The sequence below is a fragment of the Acinonyx jubatus genome, chromosome B2 (assembly GCF_027475565.1).
Source record: "Acinonyx jubatus isolate Ajub_Pintada_27869175 chromosome B2, VMU_Ajub_asm_v1.0, whole genome shotgun sequence".
NCBI lineage: Eukaryota > Metazoa > Chordata > Mammalia > Carnivora > Felidae > Acinonyx > Acinonyx jubatus.
The window spans coordinates 62798378-62821696 of NC_069385.1; the positions used below are offsets into that span (position 1 = coordinate 62798378).

The 23319-nt window shown below is 36.3% G+C and overlaps 1 long non-coding RNA gene across 3 annotated transcripts in view; it reads right to left on the reverse strand.

Annotated features, from left to right (window-relative positions):
• Positions 1–23319, reverse strand: part of LOC113598756 (uncharacterized) — a 943191-nt gene that overhangs the window by 49191 nt on the left and 870681 nt on the right. Inside the window, exon 10 of one of the 3 annotated variants that reach the window (XR_008298453.1) lies at positions 233–324. The exons of the other annotated variants lie outside the window; for them this stretch is intronic. This is a non-coding gene — a long non-coding RNA (uncharacterized LOC113598756). The remainder of the gene's footprint in view (positions 1–232; positions 325–23319) is intronic. 3 annotated transcript variants of the gene reach the window in all.

Consider the following 23319-nt stretch of genomic DNA (forward strand, 5'->3'; position numbering starts at 1 on the left):
CAAGAGTGAAGTATGGAAAGAGATACAGTCAGAGCTGAGCCCCAAGCAAATCATGTGTGCCTTATAGAGCACTGCTTATGGCAGAAGTGTTTTTTATTTCACATACTATTGGGATTTATACATAATTTTATTATTAGCAATCTATACTTTGCAATTCCCTCACATGTTTTAATCCCCTTATTGTAAATATGGAATGTACATTCCTTAAGGTCAAAATCAATTTACTACTCACCTGAATGTCCCTCATTCCAGCACTTAACAATGCCAGTATCCTCTTAGAAGGGGTGCTCAGAATAGCTGGTTGAGTGAAAATCCTAAGGGAAACTGAATAAAACATATATTTCTGTGCTTATCCAAAATCTTTAGAATGGCCACTGACAGCTCGAGATTTAGGCCAAAGTATCCTAACAACTAAGTTAATATGTTGCTATTATTGAGCTGATACTTTCTGCCAGTATTAAGGTACCGTAAATAATTTTAATTTGGCTTTTAAACATCTGTTGATTCAATCCACCATAGGAGTCAACACAATGAATTAATAATTCCTATGGCTACGTAATTTATCGGAGGGTTTAGGTATATAGTTTTTCATCTATACCTACTATAATGTATGATAGTATCTCATTACCCTTGGCTTTATTCCTACTCACTCTGACTGTTCTGACTGGGGCTGTGCCAGGGGCTGTTTCACAAGGGGGTGCCACTTTTGAGCGGAGTCTAGAGTCAGAGAGGCAGGGGGTAGGGGAATCTTGGCTCCATCACAAACTAACACAGTAGCTCAGTGCAAATTATTTAATCCTTTCAGAATTAGTTTCCTTAACTGTGAATTGGAGATAACAATTTCACTTCCCTCCTAAGACTGCAGTACAGTTAAAAGAGATGATGTATACATAGCATTTAGCACAGTGTCTGGCATTTTGGGAGCACAGCATAAATGCACACCGCTATTGTTTTTATAATTATTAAAAATTACAATATTTAAGTTTGGCCTCAGGTTTTTAATTTAAATGATCAAAATTTATACCAAAAAAATTACAAAATCCTGGCAGATCAAGGATAAGAGATAACTAGTAGGCAATAATGCAGTGATTCATTTACATCATGTCAAAAATGACTGAAAATAAAACTTTATGGAAGAGTATATTTTTATAAAAGTCTTTGCTTCAGACTTTTCGGATAAATATTCCTTTGGCCTGAGAATTACATAGTTGATTTCTGTATGTAACTGAATATTTTTTGAAAGTTAGGGCTAAATTAGTTGGGTTATTTTTGCATGATGAAAGCGTGAAAACAAAACACCTTTTTTGCTAAAATATTATCTGGTCCTCGTTTCAGCCCAGAGGACTGAAAATACTATGAAATTAAAATTTCAAATGTGGGAAGGAAATTCTATAATATTTGTTAATTCTAGCCCCAAAATGTTCAAAGTTATTTTTGCTTCAAAATCTGGAACTGAACATACACTTAACAATTTATTTCAATTTATACTGTTAGAAGTTTGCCCTGCCTATCTGCACAGGTTTGAAGGTGTATTTAAAGTATTTCTCCTTTCTTTAGAGGAAGCTGAAAAAAGTGGTAAAAGGAATAAGTCAAAACAGTTGTCTTTTAATGCTGGGTGTGCAGTTGTAAAATTTTTAAGGAAGTAAATTATCTACATTTTAAACCATGGCATCTTAACACCGTGTCATTGGTGCTCAAGGTGAAGGTCTGCATATTAGTGACATTGTTCAGAGAAAGAACAAAAAAGCATCTCATTATATATAATGCCATTAACTAATTATCTGGGATCAAATAGTTTTACCCTGGATTCTCTATGGAACAATAGGATTAGAATGCTCTCTATATCAGGTGGATGAAGGAGTTAATGTTGCAGGGTGCTGATTGAAAAATGCTGTAGACACTTATGCCACTGCCTTCCTGGGTTTGCAGGCTATGCAGCAGTGACCATTTGGACTTTCATATGAAAGGAAGACATACTTTATATGGGTACATGGGATGGCACTGAGTAATTGTGGTAATGTGGCTTCACTTGCTCTACTTTTCTATTTCCTTATTTAAGCATCTTAAATTTCAGTAGAACATGAATTTAGCATACATCTTGCATTTGATTAGATCACATTTTATATATTTTATGCATTTTAATCCAAGTTTGGCTCTGTGAACCTTACCATCTGTCTGGAGTTGTCATTGCATTTTATTTTTAATTTTAATTTACCCCATTATATTTTTGACTAAAAGTGGTTTTATTTTTGGCAACTTCTTCACCTAGTGTCTTCTCTCCCTCCCATCCATTTGTCATCATGCATCCAAAGAAGACCTTCTAAAACATACATCCGATCACATTATTCACAGTTGAATCCCATTGTCTTTATGATAAGTCCAAACTCTAATTAGACTCATAAGACCTTGCATCATCTGGACCCTTTGAATATATCTTTGCACCTTCCTCTTTTGCATCTATGTTCCTGTATACCTTTCAATTCTTCTAGCCATGCTCTCTCTTGCCTCTGGGCCTCTGTAAATGCTTTTCCCTCTCTTGGAATCTTTTCTCCCATACTCTGCCTCAATAAGACCTATTTCCTCCAAGAAATCTTGACTTACAACCTTACCTTTTCCCCACACAATACACTACATCCTCCAATTTCATGGGAGTCAGCAAATTGTATAAGGTCATGCAGTGCTATGTGACCTCCCTGATATAATATACTCCAGGAGGAAACAGGCACCATCCACCTTAGTTACCATTAGGTCTTCCACATCTAGTCTAGGGCCTGGGACATGATAGTGGCTCAATAAGTATTTTTTAAATTCCTAGATGGATGGGTAGGAAAAGCCAGTATAGAAAATGCGCTCTCTCTCTCTCTCTCTCTCTCTATATATATATATATATGTATATATATTATAATTTTTACTTATTAAATATATAGAAATTAAAAAAAATAACCTACAGGTGTAACTGAGGTCAAAATTACATGTAGACTACAATCTATTTTATTCTGTAGGTATAGCTGCTAAGTATGAACCGCTATATTTTGTCAGGTGGTGGATGGTAAATGCAATAGAAATTACCTCAAATTATAATGTGTTCTTTGTAATTTATTTGGACTTTGTTATCTGAGTTTCAATTATTTATGATAATGCTTCATTGCATCTAAAATAAATAGTTACAGAGATTTAAAAATCAATACTCCAATTAGAAGCTTAGTACACATAAATCTATAAAATTGCACAATTTTAAGTTTGTGACCAAAACATCCTATAAAAATGCCTCTAAGAATCAGGAAGTTTATGAAACACAATTCAAATAGCTGCCAATTCAAAATGAGAATTGCAGTTCCGGTCATAGGTAAGGTCTTCAGAGAACAATCCTATGAACTCTGTGGAAAATGGGTGTTGTTGACAGCTGCCAGCTTTTTCTTGTGGTAAAGAAAAAAGTGTTGCTTACCCATGGCTCTGACAAAAAAATAACTATGAATTCTAAAATCACTTGGGAAGCCCAATATTTAATAATATCACATTTACTGGAATCAGGTGGGGAACATGGATTCTCCTGGTTGGCCTTGTCAATATCATTTCCATCATTTTGCTACAATTCCTATGTGTTCATAGTTTACAGGCATTTATATTACAGTAGGTATTAGAGGGTTTACACATTTAATAAATATTTACTCAGCACTTATTATATGGTATATACTATGCAGTGAATACAGTGATGAATAAGACATAGAGAAAAATAAACAGACTGTTACTGAGGGCTATGAGGGAAACAGGAGTGATGGGAGGGGGGAGTTCCAAAAGGTAGTAAAGTGAAGACCAAATTTAAGGTAGCTCATCTGGAATGCCCCTTACAGGAGGTAACTTTTGAGTAAAGAATAAGAATAAGCAATCAGAGAAAAAGATGGGAAACACATTTTAGCCAGAGGAAGTGGTGAGTGCAAAGTTTCTGAAGTGGAAAAGGACTTGCTGTATTTGAAGATAAGAAAAGAGGCTAATGTGACTGGGAATAGTGTGCATGACATCAAGCTTCAGAGGTACTCAGACACCTGATGAGACAGGACTTGTAGGAGTTTGGGTTTTATTGTAAGAGCAAGAGGAGCCCTTGGAAGGTTTTATGCAAGGATGTAACATAATCTGACTTACATTTCTAAAACTCTTATTCGGTATGTGTATGAAAAATGGGTAATAGAGGAACAAGAATGGAAGCTGGGAGCCCTTTTTGGATGTTATTGCTGTGGTCCAAGTGTGAAATATGGCAGCAAAGATCATCAAAATATATTTTGGAGACAGAATTGATAGGACTTGTTTGAGGATTGGATGTGAGGAGTGAGACGAAGAGAAGAATCAAGGGTGACTCTCAGATCACATGCCATGAGCAACTTGGACTACAATGAGAGAGCTTGGGGGATGAACCAATTCCAGGATAAAGGAAGGTTCAGTGACTCCATCTTAGATATGATAAGTTTAAAAGGTACATACATGTAAAGTCACTTGCTGACTTAGAGTCACAGCACACGGGAGAAACTCAGTAGATGAAACAAATCAGAGTCAGGTAATGAGTGCTTTGTTGCCTATGTGTGAAAAATATGTTACTTGCTCACTGGTAAGAGACATGTAATTTGGATTATTTGTTGTGCAATAGTGACAGATTTACATCCAGAATCCCTCATGAACAATATCTGCATTCACAAGATGAAGATCAGGGACTTGGGGTTCTGTTGTGGCAGTGACATTTCTTTTAAGCATGGGCTGAAATATTCCTCCAGGGTCTCTGACTAAACTCTGCTAACAGAAGTTACTAATGAAAACTTAATCCGAAATTGCCTGACTTATTTACCTCTTTAAAAAAATAAAATCCTTGGGGCACCTGGGTGGCCCAGTTTGAGCATTGGCCTCTTGATTCCAGCTCAGGTCATGATCTCACAGTTCCTCGGATTGAGCCCCGAGTCGGACTCTGTGCTGACAACAACGGAGCCTGCTTGGGATTCTCTCTCTCTCCCTCTCTCTCTATCCCTCTCTCTCTCTCTCTCTCTCAAAATAAATAAATAAACTTAAAAAAATAAAAATGAAATCCTTTACTTTTAGTGTTATTCTAAAAAAATTATCTATTGCCTTTTTAAAATCAAGGATTTTTAGGAATATGTTTTTAAAAGAGCATCTGGTTTATTTCACACTGAAAACTGGTGCTAAGAAGTGAGAAACATGGATCAAGTCAGCACTAAACACAGAGACTGTGAATAATTTATTTCATGATTGGAAAAAAATATATTTTATTCAGGTTATATGCTACCTTATTTGTTATTGAAAAGCCTTCGTATGCACTGAAGGACAAAATTTGGAAGACCTCCCTCTTGCCCAACCCCTCCAACATTACATTTCTTACAAAGAAATTTCCCTCAATAAGAGTCAAGGTAATAAGAAGCACTTTTTTTTTTGAGTTATGAGAGTTTTCCCTGGGTCTTCCCCTTTTTCCTTCACTTATTAGCTTATTATGAAATAAGGCCCTGTGCTTACTATTCGGGATTGGGTAAAAGCAGAATTCACCTGAAAACAATTTCCTCCCTAGTTCACTTTTAATTCCAAAAGCTTGAGTCAGCTTGTGTAAGTATCCTGAAGAGATACAGGTTAGAACAGAGAGTGTTCTCTTGATAAAAGACCAAAAACTCAGTTCACTTTGGATTTCAGATCAATAACACATAATTTTCAGTGCAATTATGTCCCAAATGTAGCATGAGATATGCTACAACTAAGAAAGAAAGAAAGAAAGAAAGAAAGAAAGAAAGAAAGAAAGAAAGAAAGAAAGAAGAAAGAAGGAGAAAAGGGGAAAATAATTATTCATTATTTATTTGAAGTTCAAATATACCAAAGCATCCTATCATTTTTGTTATTGTTAAATCTGGCAACACTACCCTAAAGGAGACTTAGAAAGAGGGGGAGACTTGCCCTCGCTGAAAACATAGAGGGAAAAAGGCTGGGATTTTGGTCCTATTCTAGGAACATCTGACAGTACATGACAGCATGACAGGGAGGTCAAAAGACCTCTAAGGAGAGTGACTGGCTATCTAAGTAGAGTCTGCAGTACACAAGTTTGGTGTATATTTATTAAGTTGACACTTATTATTTATCTTGTTGTGACTTTCTAAACTAATAATTACTCTCTACCCAATATAATAGCATGGCATTTCATTGACAATATATTTCTATCACCTTCACACATGAATGGCAACTTCTCTAGCTACAGATCATTTGTATTCTTTTATACCTTAAAACTCTGGAGATATTACTCCATTTTCTTTTGCCATCTGATGCTCTGAGCAAACCTGGTGTAGGTCTGAGTATTCTTCCTTTATAAGAAAACTGCCCTTCCTGATTATTTTCACAATTCATTCTTATTCCTTGAAGTTAATGACATTCAGCAGGACATTCCTAACTATTGGTACCTTCTTGTCCTACAGGATGAACCTGTTTCATAGGCAAATTTTGCCAAAGATTAATGCTTCCAAAGCAACTCTCTTCCTGCCACCATGAGAGGACTGCTCTCAGGTGACAGCTCAATAAATATGATTGTTTGGGTCTCTGCCTATTCTAGAAACCAATGTTCTCTGACGTTCTACTCTCTTGGCCTGTTCCATTCCCTGAATATCACTTAATATTAGTTCACTTCCCTTGATAATGCAACCTCTCTGTACCAGTAGTAGTTAAGGAATTCGAGGCACATCGTCATGAACATCCGATACTTGCTTTAAAAAAAGAGAATTTATGTATATATATACATATATATACACACATATATGTGTGTATATATATGTATATATGTATATATATATACATATATATACACACATATGGTATATATATATGTATATATGTGTATACATATATAAAGAGAATTTATACATATATATATATATATATATACACACACACACATATAAAATTTATTGTCAAGTTAGCTAACATACAGAGTATACAGTGTGCTCTTGGGGAGTAGATTCCCATGATTTATCCCCTACATACAACACCTGGTGTCCATCCCAACAAGTGCCCTCCTCAATGCCCATCACCCATTTTCCCCTCCATCTGCCATCCCTCCCCCATCAATGCTTGATTTGTTCTCTGTATTTAAGAGTCTCTTATGGTTTGGTTCCCTCTCAGTTTGTAACTATTTTTTTCCTTCCCTTCCCTCATGGTCTTCTGTTAAGTTTCTCAAATTCTACATATGAATGAGAACATATTATATCTTTCTCTGACTAATTTCACTTTGCATAATACCCTCCAGTCACATCCACATTGTTGCAAATGGCAAGATTTCATTCTTTTTCATTGCCGAGTAGTATTCCATTGTGTGTGTGTATGTGATATAGGTACATAGGTATTATTGGTATATGGGTATACACCTATATAACCACTACATCTTCTTTATCCATTCATCAGTTGATGGACATTTGGGGTCTTTCTAAAATTTGGCTATTGTTGATAGTGCTGCCATAAACATTGGGGTATATGTGCCCCTATGAATCAGCACTCTTGTATCCTTTGGATAAATTCCTAGTAGCGCTATAGCTGGGTCACAGGGTAATTCTATTTTTAATTTTGTGAGTAACTTCCACACTGTTTTTCAGAGTAGCTGCACCAGTTTGTATTCCCACCAACAGTGCAAGAGGGTTTCCGTTTCTCCACATCCTTGTCAACATCTGTTGTTTCCTGTGCTGGTAATTTTAGCCACTCTGACCGCTGTGAGGTGGTATCTCAATGTGGTTTTTATTTTGTTTCCCTGATGATGAGTGAAGTTGAGCATCTTTTCACATGTCTGTTAGCCATCTGGATGTCTTCTTTGGAAAAGTGTCTGTTCATGTCTTTTGGCCATTTCTTCACTAGATTATTTGTTTTTTGGGTGTTGAGTTTGGTAAGTTCTTTATAGATTTTGGATACTAACCCTTTTTATCCAACATGTCATTTGAAAATATCTTCTCTCTTTCCATTGGTTGCCTTTTAGTTTTGCTGATTGTTTCCTTTGCTGTGCAGAAGCTTTTTATCCTGATGAGGTCCTAATAGTTCATTTTTGCTTTTATTTCCCTTGCCTTCAGAGACGTGTTGAGTAAGGAGTTACTGCAACTGAGGTCAAAGAGGTTGTTGCCATTTTTCTTCTCTAGTATTTTGATGATTTCCTGTCTCACATTTAGGTCTTTCATCCATTTTCAGTTTATTTTTGTGTAGGGTATAAAAAAAGTGGTTCAGCTTCATTCTTCTGCATGTTGCTGTCCAGTTCTCCCAGCACCATTTGCTAGAAACTGTCTTTTCTCCATTGGATATTCTTTCCTGCTTTGTCAAAGATTAGTTGGTCATACATTTGTGGGTCCATTTCTGGGCTCTCTATTCTGTTCCATTGGTCTATGTGCCAATACCACACTGTCTTGATGATTACAGCTTTGTAGTACAGGCTTAAGTCTAGGACTGTGATGCCTCCAGCTTTGGTCTTCTTTACATTACTTTGGCTATTCGGGGTCTTTTGTGGTTCCATACAAATTTTAGGATTATTTGTTCTAGCCTTGAGAAGAATGCTAGTGCTGTTTTGATTGGGGTTGCATTGAATATGTAGATTGCTTTGGATAGTATCAACATTTTAACAATATTTGTTCTTCCAATCCATGAGAATGGAATGTTTTTCAATTTCTTTGTGTCTTCTTCAATTTCTTTCATAAGTTTTCTATACTTTTCAGCATACAGATATTTTACCTCTTTGGTTAGGTTTATTCCTAGCTATTTTATTGCTCTTGGTGCAATTGTAAATGGGATTGATTCCTAGATATCTTTTTCTGTTGCTTCATTATGGGTGTATAGAAATGCAACCAATTTCTGTACATTGGTTTTATATCCTGCAACTTTGCTGAATTCATGTATCAGTCCTAGAAGTTTTTTGGGTGAGTCTTTCAGGTTTTCCATGTAGAGTATCATGTCCTCTGTGAAAGGTGTAAGTTTGACTTCTTTGCCAATTTGGATGTCTTTTATTTCATTTTGTTGTCTGATTACTGAGGCTAAGACTTCCAACACTATGTTAAACAACAGTGGTGAGGGTGGACATCCCTGATGTGTTCCTGATCTCAGGGGGAAAGCTCTCATTTTTTCTCCATTGAAGATGATATTAGCTGTGGGCCTCTCATATATGGCTTTTATGTTAAGGTATGTTCCTTCAATCCTGACTTTCTTGAGGGTTTTTACTAACAAAGGATGCTGTATTTTGTCTAACTTTTTTTCTGCATCTATTGACAAGATCATAAGATTCTTATCCTTTCTTCTATTAATGTGATGTATCACATTGATTGATTTGTGGATATTGAACCAGTCCTGCAGCCTAGGAATGAATGCCACTTGATCATGGTGAATAATTCTTTTAATATACTGTTGAATTCGACTTGCTAGTATCTTGTTGAGAATTTTTGCATCCATGTTCCTCAGGGATATTGGCCGGTAATTCTCCTTTTAAGTGGAGTCTTTGTTTGGTTTGGGAATCAAGCTAATGCTGGCCTCATAGAATGAGTCCAGAAGCTTTTCTTTCATTCCTATTTTTTGGAAGAGCTTGAGAAGAATAGGTATTAACTCTGATTTAAATGTCTGATAGAATTCCCTTTGGAAGCCATCTGGCCCAGGACTCTTATCTGTTGGGAGATTTTTGAATAACCAATTCAATTTCTTCACTGGTTATGGTTCTGTTCAAATTTTCTATTTCTTCCCATTTGAGTTTTGATAGTGTGTGTGTGTCTAGGAACTTGTCCACTTCTTCCAGATTGTCCAGTTCATTGGCCCATAATTTTTCATAGTATTCTCTAATAATTGTTTGTATTTCTGTGGTGTTGGTTGTGATCTCTCCTATTTTATTCATGAATTTATCTATTTGGGGTTTTTTTCTTTTCTTTTTGAGAAGTCTGGCTATGGGTTTATTTATCAATTTTGTTTATTCTTTCAAAAAACCAGTTCTTAGATTTATTGATCTCTTTACTGTTTTTTCTTTTTTGATTCTATAGTTTATTTCTGTTCTAATCTTTATTATTTCTCTTCTGCTGGCTTCGGGATTTCTTTGCTGCTTTGCTTCTAGTTCCTTTAGGTGTGAAGTTAGGTTCTGTATTTGGGATTTTTCTTGCTTCTTGAGATAGGCCTGGACTTTTTAAAATGCAGTTTTAGGTTCACAGCAAAACTGAGCAGAAAGGACAGAGACTACTCAAGCATTTTCTGCCTCCAACATGCAGAGCCTCCCCCATGATGAACATTTCCCATCAGAGTGGACATTTGTTACAATCAATGAACCGATATTGACACTTCATTATCCCCCAAAGTCTATAGTTAGCATTAGGGTTTACTCTTTGTGTTGTACATTCTATGGGTTTGGATAAATCGACAATGACATGTACCCATCATTATAGTACCATACAGAGTAGTTTCACTGCCCTAAAAATCCTCTGTGTTCCACCCTCATCCCACCCCTCTCTCCACCCTTGGCAACCACTGATCTTTTTTTTTTTAATTTTTAATGTTTTTTTTTTTTTTTTGAGACAGAGAGAGAGCATGAGCAGGGGAGTGGCAGAGAGAGAGGGAGACACAGAATCCTTAGCAGGCTCCAGGCTCTGAGCTTTCAGCACAGAGCCCAACGTGGGGCTGAACCCACGAACCATGAGATCATGACCTGAGCCAAAGTTGGATGCTTAACTGACTGAGCTACCCAGGCGCCCCACCACTGATCTCTTTAGTGTCTCCATAGTTTTGCATTTTTCAGAACGTCATATAGTTGGAATCTTACAGTACGTAGCCATTTCAGTTTGGCTTCTTTCTTAGTAATATGCCTTTAAGTTGTTTCCATGTCTTTTCATGGATTGATAGTTCATCTTGTGCTGTATTATATTCCACTGTCTGGATGTACCACAGTGTATCCATTCACCTACTAAAGGACATCTTGGTTGCTTCCAAGTTTTGGCAAATTTGAATAAAACTATTTAATAAAACAATCGGTGTTTGCAGGTTTTTGCGTGGACATAAGTTTTGAACTCCTTTCGGTAAATACTAAAGAATACAATTGCTGGATTTTATGGTAAGAGTATGTTTAACTTCGTAAGAAACTGCCAAACTGGATTGTCACCAGCAATGAATGAGAGGTCCTTTTGTCATCCTCAATAGTAGCTGGTTTTGTCAGCGTTCTGGATTTGGGCCGTTCTACTAGGTGTACAGTGGGCCACTTGCCTTGTATGGATCTCTGCTGTCCTCTAAGTTGTCATAAAAGAGGCTATTTGCTTAAATTAGCTTGGTGGTGACCAAGGACACTAGTTGAGTTTCTCTTCCCAGCATGTGGATCCAGTTATAGAAAAACAGAATGACATTAGGAGTGACCTCTCTAGGTCCTAGATGGTGAATGAATAAAGTGATTGAATGAATAAATGGATAGATGAATGAATGAACTTAGCTATCATCTAGTTCTCGGGTCAAACTTACAATGGATAATCTTTACAATCTTGAGATCCTATAACATAAATCTCTTCCTACTTGGGGAAATATGATATGCATTTTCATTGACCTACCCTTGGTATGAGCCACTGCAAAAGCTTGTGCCTTCCACATTCAAGCCAATTTTATTACTAAGTTCCATTAAGGCTCTAAATAAACTCCATAGAAAAAGTGTGCTCTTGTAGGACTCTCAAAAAAGCCCACATGTGTTTTGTTTTTTGCTTGTTTGTTTGTTTGTTCATTTAGCAGTAAGAATTCTGTGTTCATTGAACTAACAATATCTGCTTCTCTCTTTTGTGGTCACCACGATTTTGAATGTTTCCTCTGTTGACCACTAATGCTGCAGAACTTTACACAAAGGGTGCTGTGCACTGAATGTTCATGTCCCTCCAAAAATCATCAGTTGAGACCTTAGTTCTCGCTGTGATGGTATTTGGAGATGGGAACTATGGATTCAATTAGGTCAGGAAGGTGAAGCCCTCATAATGGGATTAGTGACCTTATAAGAAGATAGGAGAAAGATCACTTCTTCTCTCTCTGCCATGTGAAGACTTAATAAGAAGACAGCCAACTGCAAACCAGGAAGAGGGCTCTCATCAGAACCCAAACAAGCTGGCATGCTGATCCCAAACTTCCCAGTTTCCAGAACTGTGAAAAATAAATTTCTGTTTTATAAGTCACCCAGTCCATGGTATTTTTATTTTTGCCCATATTGACCAGACATAGGGCTCCCTTTATGTTGGAAAAAACATCTCTCTTGGAGTACAAACACTAAACTGTGCTGCCCAATTTCTCAGGACTGAGTGGGGCCAATTTATCCTATGTAACTTGGTGTGACAGACTCCACTGTCCCATCCATTCACTACTAGGATCCTTAGATCTGATATTGCAGGAATATGACATGTTACAAGTCTCCAACCACCAAGATGAGGACACAGGTGACAGATGCAGAACTTCTGATATAGCTGAGAAAAATCTTCCTTGCCTGTACCCTCCCAATGGAAGAATATTTGTTTTCTCAATGGTGAATGGTTTTAAATAACATTCCTGAACTATTCCTGGAAATAGTTCAATATAAAGTAGTTACTCTAGAGGGTAGCCTTAACCCCAAGGATAGAAACTATCCTTGTTGAATTCTCCCTCAAGTATAGGGATGATCAAGGAACAAAAACATGGATTAGAATTTGGGGGTGAGGTGACAGTCTTTCCTTGATACCATGATAATTTCCCTGGCTAACACCAGACCCTCAGGATCACAAGACTTTGGGTTAGAGCAGACTCAAGGAACTCTACCTCACATTTTCTATGATTCCCAGGACCTTTGGAACAACAACAAAAAATAGGCTGTGGGGCGCCTGAGTGGCTCAGTCAATTGAGCATCCAACTTTGGCTCAGGTCACGATCTCACAGTTTGTGGGTTCGAGCCTCATGTGGGGCTCAGAGCCTGGAGCCTCCTTTGGATTCTGTCTCCTTCTCTCTCTGCCTTGCCCTTGCTCATGCTCTGTCTCTCTCTCAAAAATAAATAAATGTTTAAAAAAATAGGCTCTGAGTCACTTTGACCCTTAACTTGGTTCAAATTCATCACTACAGAAGAAATTGCAATCACAAAGGAACTACTCCCATTAAAAACAACAACAACAAAAGAACAACAAAAAACCAATGTTCTCTGTAGCTGTTTCTGATGTTTCTTTTCTGGAACAAGCAAATCCAGGAAAACTTTCCATTTCACAACGAAATGGGAAATACCGGAAACTATGACGTAATAAGATCTAAGTGTGGATTTAGTGGTTAGTCCCATCTAAAAGTAGCTAGAATTATGCATCTCCATATGTGGCCAACTGTTTATATTATCTGTTTGTGAACTTATTAAATAATACATCATTTTCCTATACAATTAAAATTATCTAAGTCTTTCATCCTGAATGCTCCATAACTCCTTTTCCTTGTCCCCTGTTCTTTCCCTGATTGTTCCTCTAAAGAAAAGAGAAGAAAGATAACATCTCCCTTGTGAAATGAACCCCAGCCACTTTTGAGGCACTAGGTATTTTGAAGAAGTGAAGGAAGAGTGGCATGAAATATTTTCTTAAGAGTTGAAGGAGTCAAGACATTGAGATGCCAATAAGGAAGAGACTCATAGAGGAATTTTTGCCCCTTTTCAAATAGATGCACCTTTGTTTAACACATTAATATACACGGGTTTCTGGAGTTCATTCTTTTCTCTACTCTTATATGAGTCTCTCCTCCCTCTGAGGAGTGGATTGAGGGAGAAGGGAAATTGCGGTGGTTCCCAAACTTGTCTGCACATTGGAAATCACCTGGGGAGCTTGACAGACACTGATGATTGTGTCTCCTCCCTCACCCCCAGATATTGTGATTTAGTTGGTCTGGGATATGGATTGAATTTTAGAATTTTTAAGTCCTCATGTAATTTTAGTATACATAAAACTTGGGGCATCACTTTCATAGTGGTATCTAGCCAGGGACCGGGATACATCAAAATCATCTGGGAGAGTTAAGAAAAATGCAATGCCTGCATATATGTCCCAGACATCCTAGTCAGAACCCTCACATGAAAGGCTGGAGCTCAAGTGATTTCTGTGCACACCCTGTTCAAGAACGGCTGGCAGACAGCAGTGATTATAGGCAACAGCAGTCTTCATTAGCATGGCTATTACCTGAATAAATAGACTGTAACAAATGCCTGGAGCACCTTCTTTCCTTCTCTCTAGGATTCCATGCCTCACACCCCCTTTTACAATTTGGACTGAACATAATTCATTGCCTAAATGCTTTCATGTAAAACTCACAGCCACCTGACCGTTGTCTGCTCTCCATTCCCTCTGGACGTACATCCTCTTTCAGTTGTTCTGCCCTGCCTCCTTCTTAACACGCCTATGTGAGCATGCTCCTGATGCAGCTTAATTGAAAGCTTCCCGAGGGCAAAGGCTTCATTGTTTTCTTAGTTTGGACTCCACGTTACCCTTCCTCTATTGTCCAATATAGTGTCTTGGATGTTACAAAGCACAATACAGACATCATACGTGTAGAGAGAGAGAAAGGAGTTCAAGGATGTAAATGTAACTGAAAGTTAAAAAGCATATTCATTTGTACATAATTCTGAATGAAAATATTAAATTGATAATTCATCTTGTGGATGACAATGTTTATTTCAGGATCTCTGAACTATATGATGTGTGTATTGCATTGTGCATTTTATAAAGAACTTTTAAAGTCACCAACCTATGACATTGCTACCATAACCCTGTGAAGTAGACAAGGCCCTTTTGTAGATGTGTAAAAATGTGGCCCAGAGGGGAGGTGACCTGCCCAGATCCCAGCTGATGGATGGCAGAACCAGGTGTAAAACTCACTCCTCCTGACCTTCAGTCCAGGTAGTTCTTTCCCCTCCCCATGATCTCAGCCATCCCCGGTTCACCACTGACTTTTAGATCTTCATCCTCAGACTTCATCTGTCTCCTAAGATCCTCATTTCTAAAGACATGCATGATCTAGCAACACAGCAAACTCATTAGTCCTCAAAGGGAGCTTTTATCAGGGATCCTCTTTCTTTTTTCTCAATTTCTATGTTTCTCTTTCTCTTTTGACAACTTGGCCATCTTCTCATTTCCCATTTCTCTTTTTCATTCACTTTTCTTAACCCATCCTTTGAAAGACCCCATAGACTCCATCTCAACAATGTCTCCCGTCTCTGCCTTCTTTTCCACCCCCACTGTTTTCCCACAGAGGCACAATTGCTGAGTCCTTCAATGAGTTCCTGCCTTCAGCTTACTCTCTCTCCAATCCTTGCCTCTCACTGCCTCCTAATCTTCAACCATAGATGTAATTACCACATTCTCTTATTCAATGATCTTCTATTTCTTAAAGAAAAATTCAAAAGCCATCCAGGGTCTTTCACAGTTTGTCCATAAACTATCTTCCTAACATTAGCTTTTCACAGACCTTATGCCAGACACCCAGAACTGTTCACTGTTCCCTAACCAGGTCAGATAAGTTGACCTCTGTGCCTTTTTACACCTTCAAGGGTTTGTGCACTCAGCCTAAATGACCTTTTTGCTGCCCTGCATTCTTACCCTCTTTATTATTGAAAACCTACTCGGCCAAGAAAGCCCTAGTTAAACAATACTTCTTCCAATCTCCAGCTTTAGTTCTGCCTCAGGACATCCATACACTCTTTTAGTATTTAATTTGTACTTCTCTTACCATATTTAATTTTATGTCATAATACATATATATATATATGTGTGTGTGTGTGTGTGTGTGTGTGTGTGTGTGTGTGTAATCCCACTTAGAATGAGACTTCTTGAGAGCAAGATTCAAGTTTTGGTCAACTTGAGACAAGACGGATCATAAATATTTATATGAGTTTATATATATATTTTTTGTATTTTCCACCAATCAGCACAATCTTGAATATATATAAGAGGCTAAATAGTTCCTGGATTGAATTATAGAAAGACTCATGTGTCCCATAGTGAGTCAGAATTGATGACTTCTAAGGTTTTAATTTCAATATTAAAAAACAGTTTCCAATTTTATAACTGATGAGTCATTTCATACAAATTTGCTTAATTAGAAATGTTTCAGGAACTCATATATTTTAATTAGTGGAAGAAATCTGCATATCTACATACAAGACAGGTTCTGACTCCCTCCCCTTGCTCACCTGTCCAGCAACACCTCCAACAGCCCATCAAGATTACACCTGAGTCAAGTCTTTATCAGTGAAACAGGGTCTGAACACAGGCAAAATGTGTAGAATTCATTACCTGCATTTCCAACTCTACCTTTCTTTAAAAAAGACCTTTTTCCCTATTATTCTGTTATAAATCAGCTCCACAATTTAAAAACCTGTTTGTAGTTCAGCTGAAAAACTGTATTTTTGTGTAAACAGTGAATCAGGATTAAGTATTTTGAGGTTTTTTTTATTAAAAACAAAACGAATTACTATAAATACAATTGCCTAAAAGTACATGATTTTCTTCGCAATTGGAGTTTTCTTTCTTTTCCTCTTCCTAGGAATTCTACTTTTGCCAAAACTTAGGTATACAACAAGTGGAAATAATAGAACTGGTAGTATTTTACAAACAATCTTGAAGTTATTTTGATAAAGTGCCATTCTAATAACTATTCACTGCTATATACTTGCTATATAGAATTTAACTGGACAGTAAATGTGAAAAAAAGCGCAACCCACAAAATATTGACGGAACCTGACTGAAGTCCACATTTTTTTCAATTGGGCAAGTTTATATTATTGATCTGTTACTGATATGCAGACTTAAAATCAATCTTGGTTTAGCACCTGATCTTGAAATCTCAAATTTCCTTCCTTGCTTGTGATATATACTTCACTTTGAGCTGTAGAAAACACTGTCATTAATAAATCCTGATTCCACAGCAAAGTTTTTAAAAGATAGCTAAAAATGAACTGCTGTGTAATAATAACACTATTGTCATCGATAATAAACACCTAAAATGGGTTATTCTCTTTAATGACATCTGTTGTTCTTCTGAAAGAATAAGTGACAAAACCTGACTGAATTGAATGCCAAGAAAAAAAATGCAACATTCTTGTTTTAACTTTGGAACAAAGATTTGGCATAAAGTCCACTGACCTATGCCAAATATTCATTCTGTTGGAAAAACTGTATTATGTTGAACATCAATTCTCTTGGGAATTGTTATTGAAGCAACAACTTATGCCTATCTTAGTAATACCATTATTTAACTTTATCATGAGAATACTCAGATAAATTTATTTGTTGACATCCAATATACAAACCAGCATGTTTGAAATGAGTGGAATGTTTTCACTGGCAACCATTTTATCAATTGTGAAGGTGAAGCCACACATTGGCTGTGTTTAGACCTGAGACCATGGCATTTCTCAGCCAACTTTGAACATATCACGATTTTCAATTTTTCAGTTGGAATACCCTTGCCTACTGAAACACATTCAAAAGAAGGAGACCATTGAAGCAGAGGAAGGAGGCTACAGAGTCAGAGTTACAACATGTCGCTCTTGGGGAATCCAAACATACTGACGCTAGTGCCCCTTGGGTTTGTCCATATTACTATAAAAGAAAATACAAACAAGCAAGCATATTTTTGCCTACGGAACCTTATCATTATCAGTCCCATGAGTACTACTGCCAAGATGGCTGCTTTTCTTTACATTTTATTTCTCCACCATGAGCAAAGAATTTTTGTGTATAATGCAGGTGGAACAAATTTTTCATGCTGATAGAATTCTCCTGTAGCTTAAATAACTCATTCTTATTGGATTTTATAACCAAGTATGAGATGCTTAAATGCTTACTTTTAAAAACATTTTATTATGGAAATTTTCCAACATACACATACGAAAAGAAAATTTTAACAAACACTCATTTACTCACCACTCCAGTTTCAAAGCATTATCAATATGTTTCCAAATTTTGTTTCACTTACAGACCATCCTACTTCTTTTTCTGGAGTTTATTAAAGCAAATCTCAGATATTATGCCATTTTACCTATAAATACTCCATTATGCATCTCCACCACACAGCTCATAAAAATAACAGTGATTCTTATCACTATCATCTAATACTCAGTCCATATGCAAATTCTTCTAATTGTCACAAAGATGTCTGCTTACATTGATTTATTCGAATCGTGAACAGAAAATCTCAAATTCCATACAAGCATGCATTGCTTTGGATATAACTTTCTTAAGTCTCTTAATTCTGGAGATCACTCCATGTTAACTACATAGTGATGCTCCTCATTTCTTTTTACTATGACATCACCGTATAGTACCAGTTTTTACTCAATCCAGTTTCTATGGATGGCATATATAATGTTTCTAGCCTTTTGTTATTATAAATAATGTCACAACAAATAGCCTTTGTATATAGGACTTCGTATGCTTTCAATGAGAATTCAGGATAAATCCTAGAAGTAAAATTTCTGGTACACGGTGTAATACATATACAGTTGCTAAGTCTCACATAGGTGCTTTACCATTTCTTCCCACCCGTAATGTGTGAGTGCCTGCTTCTCCACGGCCTCATCAACAGAGTATATTGTAGAACTGTTATTATTTTTGTCAATCTGATAAGTGAGAAATGATAGCTTAGTATAGCTTTAATTTGCATTTCTCATATTATAGTAAGGATGAGGATCATCTTTTCAGACGTTAAAGGAACATTTGCATTTATTTTTCTGTCGATTATCTGTTCATATCTTTTGCCCTTTATAAACTGAACATTTGTACTTTTCCTTCTGTTTATAAGAAGTGCTAAAATTAGTAACCCTACCTTGGACCCAAAGCTGCTCTGGGCACATTACCTCTCCATCTCCAGTACAAATGATGGTGGCCGTTGGGAATACACAAACTATTTACCAAGTTGAGAGACTGACTCATAATAAAATAAACAATTTCATTTTTATAATTACTTGTTTGTAGTTGCAGTAGTGTTATGTAACACTCTAACCATTTTACCTACTTTAGCAGTGAATGAAATTGTGCGAATGAAAATCTAGGTGAAAAATCAATCAGGGAAAAACTGATGATATAAAGTATATTATTTTTTAACCTTTGGAATATATTATTTTTTAACCTTCCCCATGGAAGTGAGGGAAGACCATCACTACCCTCATTTCACATCAAACTCTCACATACAGAAGCTAATTTATGAATGTAAATCACTTGGGAAATACAGTGCAACAGTAATGTAAAATAAGAATGCATTTTTGATGATACGATATAGGAAACGCAGATGTAGGAACCTAAATTAAATAATTCCATAACCATAATTACAGCTTCCCAAGCACAATGCTGTTTATTAGATAACTCTACCTTTTTGTTATAATAAAGCCAGACTTTCTCCTTTGCCCTCAGGAGGACACCAATTACAAGACTCCTGACCTCCAACCAACTGAATCCATTAGCATAGCTGTGCCCCCAAGAGCATACCAAAGAGATAGAGAATAAAACAAAAATGACTGAAGCTGAGGAAAAGCTCCATTACGTCAGCTAAGGGGAGGGATCAATGGGGATGTATAAAGCAGACATCTAGGACAGAACAATTTTATCCTAACTTTTAAGCAGAAAAGATGAAAATTAACATCTGGTGTACCATAGGTACAGTGAATTCCAGATTATTTTGTATTTTATTTTCCCACTCTGTTGTTGTGAACTACCATAAACTAATTTGGTTATACAAATGTATCAGGTTCTTTTCAGTACATCTTGGAAGCCAAAGAGAATTTGAAGTACGTACATAGCTACTCCCCGCAACCTGCTACCAGGTTTATAATAAAAGCAACATACACAGATATTTATTAATAAGAAATCACAAAACTGCCATATAGTCAGTCCTACAAGTTTTATGTCCCCGTGTTCTCCAAAGCGCTGAAAACCCCTTGCAGAAAGAGTGTACCTAAAGCAAATGAAATGCTATTCTAGTAGCAGAATTTAATTAACTCTTTGTCAGGGTCAGAGAAACAAGAGGCCTCTGACCCAGCAGCAAATCAGAAAGCTTAGAGACTAGTCCACGTTGCCTTACCTAAAGACACAGGCAACGACCTGAGGACTTGTACGCTTTGTCCATGCACGGGTGGAAAAATGGCTGCAATACTCCTGCACGCGCATTTATACTGAATAACATACTTTTATCAATGCCGCTTATAATATCTTTTATTTTAATTAATAAGCCACCAATACCACTAGTGAAAACCCACTTCTCTTTTAGGATCTACACAAATCAGCAAAGCTTCTGGTATTGATGAAAGATACAGATTCTCAAAGTACTTTTAATAGCTACCTCTGGACAGTGGTCTTCTTTCTGACTAGACACTTGGTGACCACCCATGGTGTGAGATTTCCTGATTAGATAATTACTTGTCCCTCGAGTACGGCTTAAACATGATCTCAGACTGCTTATGCTGAATTATTTTAAAGTATATTACAGTTTTATAATTATTTTGTGAGAGAGATAAAATAAAGCTTTTCTTCTTCATTGTTTTTTAAATTCTATTTTTAAAGGAAATTTTAAAAATCACCCAATTCAATAATACAATTTTATCTTGAATAAATCATCAAATTTCATAGTCATATTTTTACACTGTGAATAAGAATGTACAATGAATTTCAAAGTTTACTTTTATAGGACTCTATTGAAATTTCTTGCCAGTTTTAATTTCTCTCATAAGTTTCTCATTACTAAAAGACACAAAAGAAGCAACAAGTCTTCAAAAACTACTTAACAGAAGTATTTTTCTAAGTGTATAGACAAAAATCCAACCTGCCATGAAAACATGCAGATGGCCAATAAACACATGAAAAGATGTGCAACATCGCTGATCATCAGGGAAATGCAAATCAAAACCACAATGAGATAACTCTTTACATCTGTCAGAATGGCCATTATCAAAAAGATAAATAATAAGTGTGGGCGAGGATATAGAGAAAAAGGAACCCTCATATACTGTTGGTGGGGATGCAAAAAGGCTGCAGTCACTATAGAAAACAGTATAGAGGCTCCCCCCTCCCCAAAATAAAAATAGAACTGCCATTTGATCCAACAATTCCACTCTTGGGTATTTGTCTGAATAAAAAAAAATACTAAATTGAAAAGATATATATGCCCCCTGTTCATTTCAGTGTTATTCACAATAGCCAAGTTATGGAAGCAACATAAGTGTCCATCAATAGACAAATTATTAAATAAGATGTGATACACACACACACACACACACACACACACACAATGGAAATTTACTCAGCCATTAAAAAAAAATGAAATCTTGTCATTTGTGACAACTTGGATGGATCCAAAGAGTATTATCCCAAGTGAAATAAGTCAGAGAAAGATAAGTACAACATGATTTCACTTATATGTAGAAACTAAAAAACAAACAAAAAACCAAATGAACAAACAAAACAAAACAGAAACAGACCCACAGATGTAGAGAACAATCTGGTGGTTGCCAGAAGGAAGGGAGATCGGGGAATGGGCAGAGTAGGGAGAGAGGATTAAAGGTGCAAACTTCCAGTGATAAAATAAATAAGATACGGGGATACAATGTATACCATAGGGAATATAGTTAATAATATGTAACAACTTTGTATGGTAACAGACGGTAGCTAGATTTATCCTAGTGATCATTTTGTAATGTATATAAATGTTGAATCACTGTGTTGCACATCTGAAACCAATATAATATTGTATGTCAACTATACGTCAACAACAAAAAAAAGTTCTTTGAGAGGTCCCTTCATTATTAGTTTTATAATTTACATATATTATACATATTTCTTGATATGTGTCAAATATTATATCATAAATATTTAAGAGTAAGTAAATATTAACAGGGAATATTTGCTTATCTTAAATGACTAAGAATTTTTTTAACCCGAAATTTTTAATCTTTTAATAATTGACTAAGGATTGACTAAGCCACCAAGTGAAATCAAATCTCCAGCTGGACATTCTGTTCAGATAAAAGAATAAAGCATTTTACATTTTTACACCTGCCTTTAAAGAATCTCAACCTGCCTTAATTGTCTCAAATGAGATGGTCATCTGATTTCTTTAAGCTAGGCAGTGAGTGGGTGCAGGGGCTCTGAGGAAGTGTTTATATGTGCTGCGATCAAGAGGGGATGGAGGCATGGAGAGGGCAAGAGAGGCCTTAGGAAATCCTGCTCTAGGCTTTGTTGGAGAAAATTTCATTCCTTCTATTAGTTTTTCTGTTCAACTGCCCTTCAAGTTGTGCCTGAGGATCTTTAAAGTGCAGGGTGGTTGTTAAAGGACAAAGACTGAAGTGTTGTGTGGGAATAACCAGTTGAAGTTAACCAAGATTATAAAGTAATTTGCAAAGCTATTTGCTTCTACACAGAGCATTTAAGTGTTAGAATATCACGCCACTACAAAAGAATTATCTAAAATGAGGTAATATGCTGTATTGCACTGTACAGGCTATAAGCAATTATGGAGGGATATACTTTCTTCACTTGTATTAATAAGGCTGAGCAGAATATAAAGAAATAAAAGCCTGGAGTATATAACAACTCCTGAGGCAAATTGAAAGAAATTATGAAAGAATTCATTGTATTATTGAAACAAAGCAAAATGAAATGCATTGTGACAACATGATATAAATCACAGGATAATATCACATCTTAATAACCAATGCTGAACAGAAAAGAGACTTCTTTTGATTTACTGTGTAGAAAATGTGACATGACAGAAGACCCTTCACCAGCCAAATCTTTACACACTACCACTGTCAGCTATGCTTTTCTTTCACGTGTATGACTGAGAAGCCATCCAGAGCAGAATGGACATGGACTGAACAAAGTAAGGTCAATGATTCTTCTTACCTGCCCCATTCCATTGAGTTAATGCTCTCATCCTCCGCTATCCTGAAATAAAATCCCAATGCCGATTTTTTATTCAGCAATATAAACCTACAGCTAATTACCATGTGCCAAAACAAGGCTGCAGAAAGTATAATCTATTAGCAATAACTTGTGTCTAACAATATAATTGCATCGGGAATAATGAAATGTTCATTTTAGTATCAAAATTAATAATGTCATATCAATGCCATTAATAATTAAGGATTCTTTTTATAACATCGCATCATTAATAACAACTCGTTATGAACAATTCTATTAATATCAACAATAATAAAATAATATCACATTGTCTTTCTATAGTTACAATTTTGCAAGGGTAATGAAAATGCTGTACACATATTGGACTAGACCCCGCTGTGTCCGAGGAAAGCAGTTCCAGAAACATATTACACCTTTAGATAAATAA